The following is a 6,434-nucleotide window of genomic DNA, read 5'->3' as shown; positions in this document are numbered from 1 at the left end:
CTGTCTGTCTTTAGTTTTTTTTTCCTCCTAATTTGATCTATGACCATAAAGCAGACTGAAGATCTTATTCCTTAAAAATGATTTTACTGTCCTTTACAAGTCACATTTTTCCTTTAAAAAAAGTTATTGAACAGTAGAGGTCAGTATTGAAGCAGAAGTTGCTCAAGAAGACAAACTAGTGAAACATTTCCTTCATGGCAGTATTTCCTTGATGTGTCAGGAACCAGGTTTTGGCTAATTTTGGAGTCTGAGGTCTCTTGTATCCTGTGGAGGTCAATCTTGCAACATTGTTTGGTTTTCTTTTAACTCAGTGTCAAGTGATTAATTCAGTTAGTGATCTTAAAGTTTTCACAGAGGGGCCCTGCTGAACCATCATATCAAAGGTTGACCCATGTAAGCATGCAGCATCTTCTGAAGCAGAATTTCCTGTCTTCAGACTGAGTGAAAGATTGTCTCAGTATGTCAAAGTCCATTAGATTCTGTGGCATATGACATATGTTACCCTGTAATATGATAAGACACATGGTGCAAACAATTCCTTTTAAAACCCTATTCACTCAACCAATAATTTGCATTACTTTTTAACAAAATTGGAGCAACTTTAATTTTGGCCCCCTGTACAAACTGAAATTGACCTTTGTCACTGTTTTTGCTGTTTTTATCCCATAACTTTATAACATTCAATCAAAGATAGTCCAAACTATACCTTTTTGGAATCTTTATGATCAAATAATGTGATATACATTTTTATATGATTGGAGCATTTGTACATTTCTAGCCCTGTGTAATTCTTCATTGAGCTCTACTTGGCTACATATTGACCAATCAAGTGGATAGTCTGCTTTTTCAAAAGAGTAATGTTTAAGGAGCATTTATGCCAAATTTGGTGCTTGTATCACTATTTGAAAGATTATTTCAGTTATCTGCTGCACTAAAAATGGGAACTGCAAAAATCAACAGGAGACTACTTAGGTCTTTGTAGGACTTTGGGACATAAAGTTGTGATAAAATGTTTTTGTTTTTCGGTATATCAAGATAAGAATTCATTATTATTATTATCATGTGTTCTACAACAATCTACATCTATATTTCTCAAGCCACATCTAAGAGTTCCAAAAAGTGTGACTTGTTTTGCTTTCTTTTGTTCCTTCAACTTCAGTAAATAAAGCTCCAAAGCCATCTTCCTGTCATTGCAGCTGTTTCATTCAACCAGCTCCAGAAGCTTTGGTCTCAGGCTTCTGTCACAAAAGTTCCTGAGTAGATATCTAGTCATTCCTTGATAATCTAAACCTGCCTCAGCTTTATAAAGAGCACACTGAATCATTAGACACTCCTATAACTATCATGGAACTACATGCAGCTTTGAATAAAATGCCTAATGGCAGGGCTCCGGGTCCAGATGGCTTTCCTCCCGAATTCCTGAAACATTTTTGGGAGATACTGGCTCCACTATTCTTTAGGACTGTTTCAGAAGTTTGGATTAAAGTTCAAATTCCCATTCATATGAATACTGCAGCAATAAAACATATATTGAAACCAGAAAAAGACCCTACTCTGACCTCTAATTACCGTCCGCTATCATTAATAAATACCGATGTAAAAATCATTGCTAAGGCATTGGCATCTCGCTTGGAAAAAATATTGGCATCGATAATACATAAGGACCAAACTGGGTTTATTAAGGGTCGACATTCTACCAACAATGTCAGAAGACTTCTCAATCTCATTGACAAATCACAGCGTAGCAACACGAAGACAATGGTGGTGTCATTGGATGCAGAAAAAGTCAGCTGGAGTTTTCTTATTAGAGTACTTCATAAATTTGGCTTTGGAGAATAATTTATTCATTGGATCACAACTCTATATAAGTCACCATAGGCCACAGTCACAACTAATGAGATTACCTCTCAAAGTTTCACTTTGCAAAGAGGGACTAGACAGGGCTGCCCACTCTCACCGCTATTATTTGCAATACGTCAGAACGTCAACATCAAGGGTATCAAGTCTTCAATGTCTGACCACAAAATCAATTTATATGGTGATGATATCATACTATATCGCCAAGAACCCTCAAAATCACTACAAGAAGTATTTAAACTGATCACTACTTTCTCGCAACTATCAGATTACTCTATTAACTGGTTAAAATCGATGATACTTCCTTTAACCGAGGATTCATGGAACACTTCACCTCAAGATCCACACTATACCTTTCCCACTGGTAATATTAAGTACCTAGGCATATACATCTCTTCTAAATTAGGAGAGCTGACCCATTTGAACTTCGCCCCACTCACTGACAAAATCTGTAATGATTTGAAACGACGGAACAACCTCCCCATCTCCTTATTAGGACGGATAACTATCAAAATGAAAGTATTACCACAAATTAACTACCTTTTTTCAATGATTCCATTCAAGCCCACAATCAAATGGTTTCAGACTTTAGATTCGGCCATCTCAAAGTTTTACTGGAAAAATAAAAAAGCTAAAATTAGTCTTGCTACTCTTCAGAAAAATAAATCTCAAGGAGGTCTGGAAGCACCAAATTTACTCCATTATTATCTGGCTAACCACATACAATACTTGATTAAATGGATTCATCCCGATCCAGTCCACAGTTCCTGGATTGAATTAGAACAGTTATAATGTAACAACATCAAACTCTCAGATTTACCCTTTATTACTGCTTCCATTAAAAGCCATAAATTCTTTAAAAATCTGTTGATTTGTTCCACTTTGACTGCCTGGTGGAAAACCTTAGAAATTACAAACTCACCAATGGAAATCTGTACAGATGCTCCTATTTGGCATAATCCAGACTTTAAGATCAATAAAGCAACTGCCGTCTCTTGCCCTGCTTTTAATGCAACACTTTATCTTTGCACACTTAAGGGGTCATACACAGCAAAGGAGATTAATTGTAACAACTATGGTGGGGTTGGTAGGTAAGGTGAGTGTGGCATGTGGGGTTGGCCCCGGGTGGCTGTGAATGTCTGGGGCTCTGGGGTAGGGGGTCTGCCTTGCCGGTTCTGCCGTGGTCCCCTTGCCCTGCTCTGGGCCTGTGGGGCCCGGGGTCCTGCAGCCCATTGTGGGGGTGGGTGGTGGCGGTGGGGCGCGGGTGTTGGAACTGGGGGGCTGGCGGCTGCTGGGGGGATGGGGGGTCGTGGTCTCTGTGGGATGGGTCTCACTTGGTCGGTCTCCTGGTCATGGGCTTTGGTGGCTGGGGTGGGATCTCCACGGTGGGTGGTAGGTTGGGGGGTGGGGAGGCTTGGGAGGCACTGCTGGCTGCGCTGGGGGGCCTGGCTGTTGGGGAGCCTTGTGCTCTCCTCGCCCTGGGGTCGGGCCTTGCCTCTTGTCTGGGGGCTGGGCCCCGCCCTCGTGTGGTTCGGTGGTCCCTACCTTGTGCTTTGGATTCGGTTGCGGTGGCTCCTTTGCTCCCCGACCTTGCCGCCGCTTGCTCCCGCCCTCGGGGGCCGTGGCCCAGGTGGCGTGGTTCTGGGGCTCCCCCTATTGGTCGGCCCATGCCGGCACCCTGTGTGCTTCCCTCAGGTTTGGGGAGGCTCTCTGTGACCCTGTGGGGGGGGGGGGTGCGTTCCGGCGCCGTCGGGCCGCTCCCCTGTTGGTTTGCTGTGCTGCCCAGTGACTACGGGGGCTGCCTTTCCTGGCCCCCGTGTCCTTCCACTGCCCTTTTTGTCCTGGCTCCCCCGGGGCCCTGCATCCTGGACCCACATCCGTCATCGCTCGCGGCCGGCCGTGTGGCTTCTGACGTGCCGGAGTGGTCCACGTCATATGGTAAGGTTCTGTACTCTTGTCTTGGCCCAACACACCAGCCACAGTAGTGATCTGATATTTAGCTGTGATCTGGGTCTCTGTGTGTGGATGGTCACGTGTTTGTGGCCATCACCACAATTCGGTTTTTGGGTGCTCTTAAGGGGATTAACACTACGGTGTTCTGGATTAGGGTATGGATGCTCACTAATTAGACAACAGACTGTTGCCGTCACTGTTTGTTTATGTGTGGTTGTTTGTCATGGTATGTCGTATGGTTGGGGCCCCATCTCCTCGGTGTCTCACGTCATGGTTATTGTCTTCACCACTTGTCTCTCTTTCTTGTCTGTCTTTGTGTTGTTTGGTGGTCGGCCGTTCCTGATAGAAGCTGTTGGTTGGCTTTGAGTAGGATGTTGTAGGCTGATCGGAAAGGGCGGATGGGGGTCACATACACACCACATTCACTCATGCACTACATACCTTCTGTCTTGCAAGAATAAATTGCATATATGCGTATTAATGTTCATAAATGGTTCTGCCAATGTGGCACTTACCATTACTATATATGCAGACGTGGGGGGGAGTTCCTGAAAAGCAAAGAAAACTGCACACTCACTTCAAGTCCCAGTGTGAAGCAACAAACACTACAATCACTGTTAGAGGGTGAAATCACACACTAAAATAAATTAGCTGTAGCTGCTGATTCTGAAGCGTGAGGTCCTCGCTCTCTTTCAAAAGCCTGGCCTTATCAGCTTGCTTGGACACTAGCTCTTCCTGGAATTTAGCAGCCATGGTGGCCATCTGCTCCCTCAAAGTGTTTTCTTTGGTGTCTATCTCCTTTTTGCAAGCACTCCTTGATGTGAGTCAACACCTCCTGGAACACGTGGTACCCGCAAATGACCGATATTCGCCCTCGTCGAACTCAGGTGAATATCGGTCATTTTGGGCAACTGGGCATGGATGTTGGACCTCTGAAAATGCATACCGCCCTCCAAAAGCATGTTATTCTATTATTATACAGCTGTTTTTTATTTTATTGTTCTCCACGTCAGCGGCATGATGTGGTGCAGCTGCTTGTACTGTGTTCCTGCTTGAAAGACACTGTTGGGTGCACAAACCATCTCACGGGGATCATGCACGCCTGTCCATTGGCTCGATGTTTGCGTGGTTCGCTCATACGAACTGTTCTGCCGGGAGTCACCCTAAGTTGTACTTATTCGCATGATGTGTGAAGGGGCCCTAAAGCAGGCCTTTACAGCTTAGTTCAATTTATTTTATTTATACTGCGCCAAATCATGGCAAAGCTGCCTCAAGGTGCTTCATACAAGTAAGATCTAACCTCATCAACCGCTCCGAGCAAGAACATAGGAGACAGTGGTAAGTTAAAAACTTCCTTTGGTAATAATGAGGAAGAAACCTCAAGCAGACCAGACTCAGAGGGGTGACCCACTGCTTAGACCATTCTAACAGTTACAAGGTTTTACAAAGTTTACAAGAATTTCTTAAACAGAAGAAACAGAAAAAAGAAAAACAGAAGAGCAACAAAAACAGAGTCGCTAAATGAAACAAGACAAAAACATCTTGGGTCTTTAATCCACGCATGTCAAACTGCACCAGCCTGTTGTGAAAGTGTAGTGACACGGACCCACAACAGGGGGCGCAAATGAACGGTCAATAGATGAGCCAAAAATTAACAATTTAATGTTGTGAAGGAGCACAACGAACATACAGACAATCTCAGAATAAGATTACAGTCAATCCACAGAGGTGACGTGTGGGCAGGCTCGAGGATAGAAGACGTCTGTCCTGAGAAGAGCCGGAACCACACGATTTCCGCCGCCACCGAACCTGGTGAATACTGGAGCCAAGTCCCGAATTCCCAGGTGATCACCGTCCCCGACTGTCGGATCTGGTACTGCTGGCAAGAACAAAGACAGTCAAGTGTAGGTGTGTGCACACCCAGTAACAACAACGGTGGGAATGCCACCTCCACCTCTCACTCAATATGCTGATGAATTTACAGTGATCCCTCAGAGGAAAAGAGTGCCGTCCTGCACTCACTCAGCCTCCACAGGAAGAGGGACCGGTACTCCTGCAAACACTCACAATATACAGCTTATAAGTAAACACAAATGGCTGAGGATATTACCTCCAATGAAGTACGATATCTCGGCGATGAGGTGGAGATGACGTCTGGGTTTTATGGAGTGCGATGATGAAGAATGAGTGACAGCTGTCAGGAATTAATGAGTGACAGCTGTCACTCCCGGCTGTGTCCGTGGCGGCAGCGCCCTCTCGTGCCTGAAGCCCGCACTTCAGGCAGGGCGCCCTCTGGTGGTGGGCCAGCAGTACCTCCTCTTCTGGCGGCCCACACAACACAGCCACCTGTTCAAAGATATCAGCCTGTTAAATGCCTCATCATTACCTCGACAGGGGAGCAGACCAGAGACTATTAACTGATGTTGACATCTTTCTGGTGAGGTCACAAGTCCTCTCTGTGTCCATATTTGTGACCTCTGATTGTCACATCCTAATATCGTTGGAACCAATATGAATTAACTGTGGGTATATCTAGTCTAGGGATGTGCCTGGATCGGTATTGGATTCCGATACCGGCGTAATTCACGTATCGGAAAATGTCCCTGTTGAATCGGTATTTTCCG

The sequence above is a fragment of the Thalassophryne amazonica genome, chromosome 17 (assembly GCF_902500255.1).
Source record: "Thalassophryne amazonica chromosome 17, fThaAma1.1, whole genome shotgun sequence".
In the NCBI taxonomy this organism is placed as follows: Eukaryota; Metazoa; Chordata; class Actinopteri; order Batrachoidiformes; family Batrachoididae; genus Thalassophryne; species Thalassophryne amazonica.
This window is presented reverse-complemented; position numbering follows the sequence as displayed.